Source organism: Coturnix japonica, chromosome Z (assembly GCF_054131305.1).
Source record: "Coturnix japonica strain WE chromosome Z, WE-NBRP24, whole genome shotgun sequence".
Taxonomy (NCBI): Eukaryota; Metazoa; Chordata; class Aves; order Galliformes; family Phasianidae; genus Coturnix; species Coturnix japonica.
The window spans coordinates 62,676,697-62,692,026 of NC_140702.1; the positions used below are offsets into that span (position 1 = coordinate 62,676,697).

Sequence of the window (15,330 nt, forward strand, 5' to 3'; positions counted from 1 at the left end):
GACACGAAAGTGCATATGAAGCAAAGACGTTTCAGTGAATTGTTCATCACTGGCAAAAATGCTTAGCTAATGGTGATGAGCTTACACATTTTGTAGTGAGAATTTGCTGTGTCAAGTAGTGTTATTGTGGTTTTTTTCTGTTTCTTTCCATGGGAATAAATAGGAAGCATTTCTTTTGGAGCAACCTACAAGTATGTATATGTCTGTGGACAGAAGAAAATATTAAGTGCACATGTGATATGCTGACTATTCCTAAAGACATTTCCAGTTAACCTAAGAACTGGAATGAAAATTTCAGTACTTCTTGTGTTAATAGCAGACATCTCTGAACCAATGTAACAGCCATAAGCAGAATATGACAGGAAAATACATTAAGAAATCAGGAGTTCACTGCAGGAGGCAGAATAATGAATCAGCTGTATGGGAAATCAAGGACGTGTAATGCTTGCCTGCATCTTAATCAGGGAGTACCTGGAAGGATATCAACGAAACCTGAAACTATATGAAAATGATGTGGTTTTATACTGTTTAGCAACTTTGAAAATCTCAGCAGATTTCTCAAGACAGGTCACAAAAAAACTAAAGAAAAGCTTTGAGGTGCCATGATATTTTCTGCCAGCAGAGACCAGAACTTTAAGCCAAATGACTCAGTGCTTTATGAAATCTGGTTACTGTACAGTTGCATTTGCAGAGCTTGAGCTTTGAGACAATGCTGACAGATCATGGTGCTGTATGCTCATTTCCAAAGAAGTCATGAAACGTGAGCCTACAGATAGAAAAGAATACAGACAAATGAAATATATAAGTTCAGATGTGTGGCAATAGGGCAACTGCAGTAGTTGTTTTGTTCCTAGGGGCATACACCAGCATCTTCCAGTAACCTGCATTTATTGGCTTTCAGTTTCTGGCATGGTTCTGGCAGATTCAGTTTCCCTTTCATTCATGAGAGACATTTGCTTTCTGTTCAGAACAGAAGGCTACCTTTGATGATATACTATAAATGGAAATAAAATATATTTCTCAATGGTCAGAGCAATTCTTAAAATTCATCCTTTTCATCTTCCTGTCATGTCTCTTTGACACCGAAGTCTTACCTTTTTCAAAAGAATTCAGCAAATGCTGGAAAGATTCAGAAGGTAGGGTTCATTTTTCCTACCCTGGACTTAGAAAAGATGGAAGAAAACCTCTGAAGCTATTGTTCAAACTCTTTACTCAGAGGGAAACCAGGCACTTCCTGGGAACAATTAATTTCATACAAAAATAGGCAATCTGAAATAGGTCAAGTGACTCATGGGCTGGAAGTGTCTCTTTCGGTTGGCTACAGAGGATATCCAAGCAACACCCTTTCCATCCCAACAGATCTTTGCAGATTAAACTCATAGGTCCTTGGCAATTCTGGTTGCATCTCTACTACAAATGTATAGAAACACAAGCTAATTTTGTGAAAACCATGTTTAATTTGAAGTGGAATAGATGTACCTGTTCTTTGTTAGGATATTTCATTTCTTCATGCGCAACATGTAGAGGAACAGCTGACAATGACTAACTGAAGGTCTGGCTGAATGAGCTATACACTGGCATTATACAGAGACTTCCTGAGCACCCAGTTTTTTTGTTTTGTTTGTAATTTGGTCCTTCCAAGAATGTATCAATTTCTTCTTTTCATCTATGTCAGTACTTTGGGAAAAATAAAATCTCAAAGCACAGTTCTTAGTAGCACTAGGTGTCCTATTACTATTTTTCATGGGCTGATTTGATGACAAGGTTGGTCATGTAGAGAAGAGGTTTCAGTTACACCATTATCTTCCATTACTTGCTCTCTGAACTCCTAAACTGCACAACTGTATGATGTGCCTGGCTCAAGTGCATTACTTAACCTTTCTACAGATATCCCAGGAGTAGCTTTGAACTCTGAAAGCTGACATGACAATCCAGCTGCTGGTGGTGTTCTGGATAATGAAAGTTCTGAGAATATAAGCATGACTTGTAGGAAACAGGCTAGAGTTTTCCCACTAGACCTTCAGTACCATCTGTAATAGTGGTGGAGGCAAATTGGATGTGTGGCAGCTCCATCACATTTCACTTAAGATACATGGCCCCTTATTTATGAAATATAACTACTTATATCTCACTATATTATTTACCTTGTTTTATTCTCCATTGTTGCTCATTGTAAGATTAAAAAGCTTTTAATTTACTCACATGAAAACATGGAAATATCTTAAAATAGTACAGCCATGTGTAGACTATACATTTTCTGAAGTAGAATCTGAAACTGAGTTATCAACTGGTACTTACAGTGTTTCCTATGGAAACTGCACAGATGTAGTCATTCACTGATGGTCCAAACCATTCAGTGTCAACATTACAGTCCCCCAAAGTCTCTCAGAATACCCTCTACTACTCTTCAGTTTGAGAAATAGATGGTAATACATGTTGAAAATCTCCATGTTTTCTAAGTCTATAATGTCTTTAAAATAAGTTTAAGAAGATCTGCCTTGGCTCTTTTTTTTTTTTTTTTTTTTTTTTTTTTCCCCAGAAAAACATACAAAGGAAATAAAAAGTGAAATCTGTTCAGCAGTAGTGCTCATGTATTTTAACTCTTCATATAATAATACAACCAAAAAACTCACCATTTTATATTTTGTGCACCAATGCACTTCCTCACTATCACTGGAATAGAAGCTATCTGCAATAGTTGCTTAATGATGTCCAAGTACTGTTTACATACAATGTTTTTTGTTTTATTTTTATTTTTTTATTTTTATTTTTATTTTTATTTTTTTACATTTCAGCTTATAGGACAGCTCATATAAGGAGGAAGAACAGCTGTCATCATGCTTACCAGTGTTCATCAACAAATTAAAGTACAAAAGGCTTCTCAGTAACAGTTTGTTTTCAGTGTGAGATATTCTTGGTTTGGGTGATTCTTCAGTGTCAGAAGGAACTTGTCTCTGTGAGTGTCCCCCTCTTTTTCAGAGAGAAAATATTTTTAAGACAGTTTGAATGATTTTTGACTGTGACATTAGTCAACAAAAGTTCTGCTCTCAAACACTCTCTAGCATACAGAGTTTCACCCTTTGTTCACAACCACTGCTGTAAAGAATGGTTTGATGCCAGCATCAGGAAGCATGAGATCATATGAAGTTTGTAGACCAGAATGGCATCAAGTGTAGGAAATTGCCTAGTTATTTCCTTTATAAAGTACAAAACATTATATTTATTGCTCATTTAATTATGATTTCAGAAATTAACTTTTAACGATGGAGGGAACACAATATTAGTTAATAATTAGGGAAATGAGAGACCTGTGTTTATTCAAATAAGTCCAGCATTTCTGCTTCCTGGATGACAAATATGTTTTGATAAAGCATGTTCTCTTATTTGGGAAGTATGAGAATAGATTGTTTGACTAAGTGTGAAAATAAAAAAAAAAAATAAATTAAGTGGAGTTACATTGTTCTTCTTACAGAAATTCTGCATACTGGAAGTGGGATAAAAACACAACAAATGCACATTTTATTCAATACGTCTTCTAAAGCATTTAGCTTTACATAATTTCCATAAAAAATTACAGTATTCTGGAATAGTAAAGTTCCAGTTTGTCAGAATAAGTCAAGTTAATACTCTGTATAGAAAGTGAGCTGTTGAATTTTAAAATGCCTTCTTAAACACTATCTTTTCTTACATTTATGTTGTGTCTATATATAAAGCTGTTAAAAATTGCTACAGTGCTCTTTCTATAGGTGTTCTGCTTAATCCTTGTTAAAATCGTCTACCATCCTTGATTCTACAGAAGTCATGCTTACCTCAGTGTCTAAATAAAGTTAATAAGAAAAGAAATTTACACTTTTCTTGCTGATATGGTAAAATGTGACTGTGTTACATCTCCAAGAAATTGTAATACAGGTATGTAAGTAAGTTATAATTTTATACAAGTGTAGATAAGGAAAATCTATGTACCTTACTTGGTAACCACAAAAAAAAGTCCAATGCATGAAGTCTCAAGAGCTTCATTATTTCTGCAGTGAATACAGAAACAGGAAATGAATGGTGTGGTTATATAAATGAATGTAATACTTTGGGAAAATGAAATTTGTATAATTAGGCCAAACATTATACAAGTAGAACTACTGACTTCATAAATACCATACAGACGTAATTAGGATTACCCAATCCTTGTTTATTAAACTGTCCCCAAACTACAGTGCTGTAAACCAAAACCCCAAATGGTGAGATACAATCTGGCAATTCGTATGGGCAGCTTATTTGTGTGTTACAAAAAGTCCTATTTAAAATTAGATTTTAAAATTTATTTTCTCAGAGTTCCTAGAAGAATTAAGGGAGTTTTAAAAAAAAACTTGTTTTATGTCTAATCATATCATCTATATATGTTTTTAAATATTTGCACAAAAACATAAGGAACAATACAGGAATCAAATGCAGTTAAATAGTATTATTGCTGAAACATTTTCCTTTTCCATTTTCTTCTGGAATTTTGTGTTTCTTTATCTCTCTCTCTCTCTCACTCTTTTTATTTATTTATTTAATTCAAATCTGTGTTTTTTTATCCAGTTTTCATAAGGATTTCTTCCACCTATGGAAACAGCCAGTAAAGAAATATATATATATATTCAAAATAGTAGTCAGATTTTCTGTCATCTCAGGCTTGGGAACATACAGTACAAAGTGTTCATTAGATGGAACACAAGGATTCAATAAAAAAGTGGAGTTGGCCAGTGTGTGGCAGTTCCAGTACATAACAAAATGTTGCCGTTTCAAAATTTGTTTTCATTCTGTGTTAGAATTTAAAAAGAGGCTATCCAGGCATCTTGGAAAGGAACTGTACAGAAACGCCCCTTTTTAAATGGAAAAGATCTGTTTTCTCAATTCCTTTTTCTTTTTCAATGAAAATGAGATTTGGATGCTGCTGAAAACTGTAGTGAACCAGTGACACCTCTGCAAAACTTGGCATTGGCAGAACTTTGTAATTCAGTAAAAATAAAATAAAAACTAAGTACATGTCATCAAGTTTTGTAGGGACTTCCATGACAAAGTAACCAGCAAAATCTCAGTGATTATCCTTACAAAATATCAGTTTTAAGTATTACAGCATCTTAAGACAGGACTTTAAATTAATGACAAAAAAAATTAGAAACTTGGAATCCTTTTTCAGCTTAAAGGAAAGGGTAGACATATCTGAGTAGCACAAACATAATTCATAATTTCCATTAAATTATTTGGCCAGAATCTGAATGCTTTTACCATCAACTTTTCCCACATAGGGATAATACTGTTCAAGTATAGTGACAGTGTTATGAGAAGAAGCTTATTTTATGCCTTTCTCTAGCACTGCTAAAGTGCTTACTCTTTCTAATAGATCAGAAGCCATTAACCATGCTAACTTAGTCACCAAAATGTGCTCAGAACTAGGCGTTTCTGCTCAGACTTTCCTGCTAAGAAGAAAGCTTTCTGCTAAAATGTGCCACCAGTTTGAATGCTCTTCATAGTGTCAAAAAGTTTTAGTTTGGCAGCGTGTCATTTTTTTATGCTTGTTATTTCTTTCAGGCACTGGAGCACAGTGGCTATACATATGGATTCAACTGTGATCTTGTAGCCCTTGGCTGCAGCAGAGATCTGTGGTATTTTCTGTGTATGGTGGTGCTTAGGGGGTCCCAAGTCAGAGTGTCATCATATAAATATCATATAAATATAGTGAGGCACTATACCAAAACATGAGCAAGCGGTGAACATTGTCCAGAGAGTTGGTAGATGCCCCATCCCTGAAGACACTCAAGGTCAGTCTTGGATGGGGCTCTGAGTAACCTGAACTAGCTGTTGTTATTCCTGTCCATATCAGGGGAGCTGGACTAGATGACCCCTAAGGTCTGATAAGAGTTATGAGCTGCATTGTTCCTTTATTAAAGACTGTCCTGTTGGCCTCTAGCTGAAGAAGCACGAAGCAAAGTAAGCCCTTGGCTGGTCTCATATCATCATTCTTTTGTACTCTGCTGGTGGATGCCCGCTTTGTTTTCAAACTGGGGACAAAGGATATCTACGCCCAGCCTGTTCTGAGATCCTGTTAATTTATTATCTCTGCCTCTACACATATCTGTTTTCAGATGCTTGAGAAGTGTGATTCCCTACCACTGCAGAAATTTCTTCCTAACCTTTCTAATCAGAGGTGCCTTTTACCCTTTAGCTCCCAAGTATGGGGACTAAAGTCATTTGTGCAATTTCACAATTTTTTATTTTATTTTATTTTATTTTATTTTATTTTATTTTATTTTATTTTATTTTATTTTATTTTATTTTATTTTATTTTATTTTATTTTATTTTATTTTATTTTATTTTATTTTATTTTTAATAAATCTCACTAGAATTGTTGGAGTTTCTATTTTGTGTATCAGTCATGGTCTCTCTTTGAACTCTGTTGTCCTTCTGACCTTGGTGACTAGTACACAAGTATTTCAGTGTGATCACAGCTACAGCTTATGGCCTCAGAAGCTTTTTTCTGAGAACCAGAACTTCAAATTTATATCATCTTCATCCTTTAGTTCAAAGAAATAGAGGGAATCAAACCTCAGCTATTCTTTCTAACCACATAGCATTGCCGGCTACTTTAAGCATTAGTGTCTCTCTTTGAAATCAGTAGTCTCCTTAGCATGCATTTCTGTGATTAGTCATAATGATGAGATTTCTTTTTTATTTTCTTTCTTTAATTTTCTTTTCTTTTCTTTCTTTCTTTCTTTCTTTCTTTCTTTCTTTCTTTCTTTCTTTCTTTCTTTCTTTCTTTCTTTCTTTCTTTCTTTCTTTCTTTCTTTCTTTCTTTCTTTCTTTCTTTCTTTCTTTCTTTCTTTCTTTCTTTCTTTCTTTCTTTCTTTCTTTCTTTCTTTCTTTCTTTCTTTCTTTCTTTCTTTCTTTCTTTCTTTCCAGCAATACTTTAAAATAGATCTTCATAGATCTTCATAAATCTTCATTCTATATGAACATATTTATTAAAAATTAGCATATTTGGTGGATTGCAAAGTCTTTCTGGGTCTAGCCTGAGGATGGGGTCTGTAAGGTTGGTTTTCCGTGATTCTTTTTCAACAAATATATTATAGGTGTCGTACCCACTCAAACCACACAAAGTATTTGATTTTGCCCATTATTCAGAACAGGAAGATATAATTTCCTTTTGTGTAGAGCTGAGGTGAGTAGTAGCCACTGAAATCTCAGTTTTCAACAGTGACTGAAGAATGTATTAACTTTCATGACTGTCACAGCATGGAGCCAACAAGTAATATCAACTCTGTCATAAACCCAGGTAAATTATGAGTACAATGGCCATGCTTAGCCAGGCTGGGTTTGAAAACAGAGTGGTTTCAAGACATTGTTACAGAAAATATCTGTGGAGGGGAGGACAGTGCCAGGTGTTGAATGAGAATGAGGAGAGGACACTCTGAGTCCTCCTGGAAGGATGCAATCAGCCCTAATCCCTACTTCATACTGGAGCAAATATTAAGAAGGACTTCTGGACTTACCTGGAACTGGACAAATGGAATCCTCAAGAATATGTAAACTATAACACATAAAGACTAAACTTAGGCATTTTGAACTTAAATGAACATTTCCAAGATTCACTTGCAAATACAATGTGATTAAATCATTGCTGATATGACCAGATTTTACATCTATTAAAAAAAAAAATAAAAACCAACAAAAAACGTCCATAACACCCATGAAATATTCTAAGCTCAGAATGAGTTCAGTTTACCCTCTTTTATCCAAGTGATGCTCCATTTAACTTCATTTCTTGGTGTCTCTAAATCATGACAGGAAAGAGAAGTATTGAAATAAGGAACAGACTGTAGAACTGCAAATTGTTCCTTCTTGTCTTTGTTCTAAGGCTGCTTAGGATATCTGGGGAGGAATAATTGTGCTGAAGTAGTGGCTGTGGATGACGGAAGTTGGAGGTGGCACAAATCAGCAGTTCCCTGGTGGCTGTCCTACTGTGCTGGCTGTGCACCTTGGCTTAGAGGAGTATCACTTCTGAGTCACAAGGAGTTGGTGAACAATTTGGCTTTGGCATTCACACCAGGTTCACAACACAAGATCAATGGTAGGTCTGGCACAGATGCTGCTGAGGACTGAGGACTTTTGCAGTAGTAACAGATGATCCCATGAGATGTGCTGAGGCAAACACTGCTGGGTTTCTCTGACTGTGGGCTGTCCTTCAGCCCCCCTGCAGCCTCTGGCAGTGTGTGAGGTTTGCTGAATTTTACTGTCAGCAACACTAGAAGTATCTCTACTCTTGTGTATACAGATGGCAAAATTTGTTGTGGTTCATGGCCATTAAGTCATGTCTGATAGGGCCAAGGAGTCTGAGTTTCTTGGTTGAGCTTGGGTACATGTGATTCTTAAGCAGTAATATCAGAAGAATGGGCTAAACTGTGTTTAGGAGCTACCTAAATATTACAGACAATTAGAAGCAATCATAATTTTTTTCTAATACCCACTAAAAATCTGTGGTGCTTTAAGTCCTGCTTACTGCAGTTCTTGACTAAATGACATCATAGGGCACCATGCTGACCACCTAAACTGTAAAAGATCTATCATGTTATCAACTTTGCCATAAATAAGGTATAGAAATTTCGCTTAATTAGTATGAGAAACATACAAACATGAAAAGATGAAAAAGGAAATGATGCAAGGTCCTTCTGTACTCCATGTTGAGTTCAGGAATTTCACATATCTTGTAGATAGCAGTAGTTACATAAATGATTTTCATAGCTTAGTTTGGGATGATTTCATAATCAGTGAACAAAGAGCCAATTATGATTATGTTAACAGACACGTAAATGTCTGTTTAAGAACAGTTATTACAGTCTTTTAGGTAATCAGATTAATCCACAATCACTGTGACTTGAACTGTGAATGGAACTTGAAACATGGTTATACCCTAACAAGGCTCTGTATTCTGCTTCTCATCTGGAAGTGATACCAGCCTGTTGCTTTTTCAAAGGCATTTGGTTGAACAAGGCTTTGTGTTTTCTGCCTATGCAAAATACCCAGCTCTTTTGTATGTGCATTTTCCTTTAAATTCCCAAATAAGTTATTCAACGGATTTCCTATGTTAACATTATATATTTATTTTTCCAAGGAATTAAAATGATACTTATTAAGAACTTTCCCCATTCATTTTCTATGTCTAAATTAACTTGGATATTAGAAGTATACAGTGTCAAAGAAGACAGAGATTTCCAAAACAGAACTAAAGCAGAATTAGATACCTACATACAGCACTGTGTCCTGGAAATCCTTCATTGAATTGCCATCTAAAGTAAAACATTTTAAACTACGTTAACTTAGTTTGAATCTTAACATTCTCCAGGTGATTAGAATTTTAAGTCTGTTCATTCTAAGCCTGCCTTTCCATCTGCAACATTAAGTATATGGAATTTAATTAACATTCACTTAGCTGGCTTCTCAAAGTGAAGCAGTTCTCTTTGAGGCTTTGATTGGGTTTATCTAGAAGGCATTTGGACATCAACAGAACTGTACAGATGACAAAAACATCTGAGATTATTACGCTTATGCCTCACTGTGTTCAAAATTCAGCTCTTCTGTTCTTGAATGAATGCTCTGCTAAAGAGAAAGTATCATCCTTTCATATGTAGACAGGTGCACATTCCTTCTTACAGTCACCACTTTTATATCAATTTTTTAATTTATTTTTTAAAAATTCTTCTTCTTCTTCTTTTTTTTTTCAGACTTTCACAGCCTCATGTTTCAGGACGTTCTTTGCACATGTTTCAGAAAAATGAATAACATTTGGTTAGGAAATATTTCTAGTCAGTGGAATAAGTGGGGTTGAAGACCCTCAGGCAATGCTTAGGAATTTCAGGCCTACGTTTGATTCAATGATATTCTATCAGTCCAATTTCACTACATTCTCTCTCTCTCTCTCTTTTTTTTTTTTTTAAAAGCATTTTGCCATCTGTGCTGTCAGTTATCCAGACAGGCAAAATTTTCATGATTTACTACATTATGAACAAAAGCATATGCAATAATTTTTCTGAAAGTTTCATTAGAATATAGCAGCAGAGCATAAATACTGCTTGACTAGTGGGAAAAAAAAAAAAAAAAAAAGCCTGTTGTTGCCTATACCAAGAGGGCTTCTGAGTTATGAATATGATTGGGACACTACCCAGTGAGTACCATTCTGAGCACAGCCATTGTCATCATACTCTTGATTAGAGTGGTTGCTATTTGCAAAAACATTTCACTATGTTGCCTATTCTGAATGCAAATATGTACAAGAACAGAATTTCACTGAGAACTTCTATTTTAAACTTTTTCTTTTTCTCTTTCTTCTTTTAAATTAGATTTTTATGACACTTGCCCAATTTTGAGGGAGAAAAAAGGAAAGATTCTTTTTGCTTACAGTCAGAGTGTCATAAAATAATTTAGGTTGGAAGGGACCTCTGGAGGCTGTTTGGTGCAACATGCTTCTACAATCTGTCTTCAAAGTCAGATCAAACTGCCCAGGGCTATCTCCTATAAAGTTTTGCATACATCTGGGTGTTAAAAGCCCATAGGCTCCCTAGAAAGGGAACATTAACCATGTTTCTTTCTCTCCTTATATTTTGCTGGCATTTTCCCAGATGCATGTTGTAAGTGTTATGACTTTTGTCTTATTGCTGTATACTTTTGAGACAAATATGGCTTCTCTTTTCTTTAAGAACTTTCTTTTATATAGCTGAAGGCAGCAATGAGATCCTCCCTTAATCTTCTGTAGAGAAGGAATGTAAACTAAGCAACCTGATTTCCTTCAGCATCTCCCTAAAAGTGCTCCGGACTAATTATCCTAGAAGCCCTTTGCTGAACTTTCTGTCATTTGTTCCTATCAGTATCTACTGGAGAAAACAGAACTGGACGGAGTACACCAGGTGTGACCTTAACAATGTCCCACAAGGAAGAAAAATCCTTTCTCTTTATCTGCTGGCTGGATCCCTGATGATAAAGCAAAGTATGCAGCTGACCTTCATTACAACAAGTGCATATTCAACTTGTTGTCTGTCAGGATTCAACTAGATCTTCCTTGGTAAAGCTGCTTTGCAGTCAGATGTCTCCTAGACTGCATTTGTTACCTGGGGCTGGTCTATCCCTAAGTGTAAGACTTGGAACTTGCTCTTGAATGACATCATGAATTTCTTATCTATCTATTCCTTTCTGTAGCATTTGCGATTGCTCTGAAGGGCAGATCTGTCCTCTGCATTGACCAAGCCATGAACTTTGGTGTCCTCTATATCCTTGACAGGGTGTGTCCTGTCTTGAGGCCCAAGCGCTTTATAGAAATCTTAAATGGTATTACAACTATTCTAACTTCTAAGTAACCCACTCAAAAATGTTGAGTCACCAGTTAAACTTTAAACCATTGAAGCTACTTGTTAAATACTTGTTGAGTTTCATGGTTCAGTTTTCAGCATATCCTGTATTCCAATGAACCAAACTATATCTTCCCTGTCTGATTACAAGGATATTATTGAAAAGCCTGTCAAAAGCCTTTTAAAACTACAGATAACTGACATCCACTTTTCTTTTATCCACAGAATGAAAAATAACTTGTGCCTATCAGGTTACTGATGGCATTCAGGTTACTCAGACATGGTTTGTCACTGGGAAGTCCATGCTGGCTGATACTGATCACCTTTTTGCTTTTGCTCTCACCTTAACAAGAGCAGGCTTTATATTCAAGTCATTAATATAAAGATTTTGGGATGACACTTGAAAGCTCTTAGTTAAATATAAATTTGCAATTAACTTATTTCTCTGTCTCAAGCTCAGGCAAGTTAATAAATTAGGCCTTTAGTGTGAAAAAACATATATCAGACCATAGAATAGGCTGCTTTACCAGCAGAAGATACCAAATCCATTCTTCTGCTCATTTCCCACCATGATGGTTTTAATTTCTTGTAAGCAGGCATATAAGGTAAGTGGTAATTGAAAATCTGGTCACTATTGCCTTTCATTATGTGATATAATGCTGGAAAGGAAAAAAAGATAGAAGCAGCTCTGGCAAGGTCAGTGTAATTACCTATTCACATTCACGTGTACACAGACTTGAAAGCTGCAAAACAAGATTGGAAGACCTTTCCGAGGAAAACTCTTGTGAGCAACAGGACCTGAGCAGGCCTGGTGAGTTCATCTTTGGTTTACACAGTACTCCTCCAACACAGGCCAGGCTGTGAGAACATTAATAATATCAGTAATGTACATTGGCTGCAAATCAAGCCATTTCATCACTCATTACCTTTAATAAATCACTGACATATGTGCTAAGTAAATCTGCTGATAGCAGTAAGAGATTTATGGAATAGAGGGAAGAAATCTAATAGGACTAAATTCCCCTTTGGTACAACTATGTAGTTTAATATATCATTGTATTATGGTGGAAAAGCTGCGCAACTCCCTCTTTAATCAGCACTGAAATCATGCCCAGACCTGGTAGATATCTTTAGACATCTCACTTGTCTATGGCCATGAAAGAAAATTATTATTCTGAAGCTTTTTATTTTTTGATGTGGACAATTAGTAGTCATTGATCATGTTGCTCTCCCCCTCACCAATTAAGCTCTGCATTAAGAACAGTGCACTCTCTATATTATATATTTCCATTATCTGTTTCTATTTGAACCTCTCACTTACAGTAAGCCATATTCTATAGAGTATTTTATTACAAATGCAAATATTACTAGATTTGTGGAAGTCAACATCTGAATGAAATAACAAAGACCAAACTGTTGTCCCCCTGCAAGCTCACAACCTTTCATCTGTTCTTTAATTTGCTCAGCAATCTGTAGATGAAGAGTCAGAAAAAAAGAGGCACTAATCTGTGTTGACATTTTGCTGTCCTGTCATTTTGTCCATTGAAAGGCAGAAGACAGAATATAGGGCTTGCTGAAAAAATGTACTGCAGTCTGCCACAAGATGAACTGGTGAATATTGTTATTTTATTGCTTATATATATATATATATATCTTAGTAGAGGAGAATTCTATATGATAGGCAAGGAGACTGTGTTGCATTTTCTCTTAATGGGATGTTTTAACTCAATCTGTTCATAATTAATTAAAAATTCAGTTTGATTATATGGTCTAGGGTTGAATTGGGTTGAATTTTTAAAACTATTAATGCTGTTGAGAAAGATATATTATCTTTTGATGAAGTCAATCCATCATTTACCCATGATTCTATTGCCAGAAGGCCTGTGAATTTAGGACTATACTCAGTTAAGGATTTAAAAGTCCATGACTTTGGTGGGCGTGAATTGCTTTATAAAAATACCAAGCCCAGTCTGCCTCCAATCAGAGGATTCACAACAGCAGTGGGACCTGAACTCACACACCCCCTCCCTGTCCCACTTGGCCCTGCCTGAAGTGCTCCAGTTCTGATGTGGTGACCACAGAAATTCCCTCTCAGGGCAGCTCTGCAGTTTGGCTTAAACCAAGCTGCGATTTAAAATGCATTGTAGGGCTGTTTCCAAGATTCCCACTGGGAATGTGCCATTGAGCAGAGTGGGAAAGAAAACATAAGCCCCTAGACTGGTAAATGATGAGCCAGTGGCTACTGAATGCAGCAGAAATGGACAGGGAGAGACAGAGGTAGCTAGAGGTGAGAGATACGAGTTTCAGTTTCCCCAGACTGAAGGGCAATTGGTTAATTCTTGCCAGTTTTCTCCAGTGATGCCTGGACTCCTCTACCATGGAAAAAACCAAAAACAAAAACAACAAAAAAACCCAACCCAGACTATTTCTCAATGTCTACAAACAAAATGCATCGTGTTTTGTCCTTTGAATGAAAACCATTATCACCAGCCTTCATAATGGGAAGGGATGCCTATGTAAATTGTCCCAGACTCAGAGTGGGGTGGAGCATGGATGTACCTCTCAGCACTCAGTGGTTTCTGCTGCTAGCTCTAGTAGAGCTTGGCATGGTGCTCAGGACTTTGCATCACTCTACCAAGTCTTCCATGTATCTCTGCGCCCTGCAGCTCACAGAGGTCCTGGATTTAATTTTACAATCAAAGTAAATTTTTTAAAATTATTTTTATTTTTATTTTTTTGCTTATCTGGACAGTCTTTATGACCTTTGAGAATCTAAATTGCTCCAACCAGAAAATTACTGTTCACTTGAGAATGTTAATGACTTTTAATTATAAATTGAAATTGCCACAGGTTAAGACAAAAGGGTGAGGAAGCTTTGATGATTCTTGTGCCTGCTTCCCATATGGTGATAATCCTGATTCAGCAGACAGTGGTGTCAATGGCTTGTTTAAATGAAATTCAATTTTTTTTTTAACACCATCATTGTAATTTTTCCAAAGATGATATTAGCAACTCATGAGGTTTGGACAGTTTTTTTCTCTGTATTTTTAAAACTGATTTGTTTTTTGACCATTAATAAGCATGTCCATTTGTTTTAAGCATGTCCACAGAGAGACACTAAAAGACTTGATTAGGTGTTAGTCAGTCAAAACAAGGTAAAAACTTAAGTGAAGACTTCCCTTACAGAGGAACAGATGTTGTAGTCATATAATAGCATTAACACAGTTGTTGCCTTGTGCAAGGTAACCTAAAGAACTACGTCCATCACTGAGAATGTGCATCTGATGGCCCCATGACCAAGTTACACGCTGATCACACCAATATTGTGAGCTGTAAAATGGCGTTTAATGAACCATATGAGACCCTTATATAGGGCTCCAATATTGTGAGCTGTAAAATGGCGTTTAATGAACCATATGAGACCCTTATATAGGGCTCCAATTTCAGTCTCATACATGTACATTACCGAGCAGGGGAAGGCCTATCGCGTTACATCCCGAGAGTTCGTGCCGCCTAATACATCGCACAGTCAAGAGGTTCTTTTTGTTTTTTGTTTTTTGTTTGTTTGTTTTTGTTTTTAAATATTGTGGATATAATTTATAAGTAACAGTTACTACAATTGGTTGGCACACACTGCAGCACGAATTTCCAATCTGGGAATATTAAATACTTTATACTTCTGTTAGCTTTTCCACTGTAATTATTTGGAACACAAAAAACGGAAGACTGTTGTCCATATACATGAGGACTGTTCTGAAAGTGAAGTCTCCTATTTAATTTTTTTGGCCCACAACATCAGAGGTGGAAGTTGGTGGTACGGCAGTAGATGCTGAACTTCCTGCCAGCATCCGTTTACATTTTGTTGCTGTGTGACAGATGGCAGCAGAGGGGCAGTCTGACAGAATAACGTCTGACATGGAAGTGTGTATGAAGCAAATGTATGTCATTGAACTCCTC

At 36.2% G+C, this 15,330-nt stretch overlaps 1 long non-coding RNA gene across 9 annotated transcripts in view; it reads left to right on the top strand.

Moving 5' to 3' along the window:
* Positions 1–15,330, top strand: part of LOC146754145 (uncharacterized) — a 51,541-nt gene that overhangs the window by 6,529 nt on the left and 29,682 nt on the right. For 6 of the 9 annotated variants that reach the window (XR_014939842.1, XR_014939840.1, XR_014939838.1 and 3 more), the window contains exon 2: positions 12,108–12,184. The exons of the other annotated variants lie outside the window; for them this stretch is intronic. This is a non-coding gene — a long non-coding RNA (uncharacterized LOC146754145). The remainder of the gene's footprint in view (positions 1–12,107; positions 12,185–15,330) is intronic. 9 annotated transcript variants of the gene reach the window in all.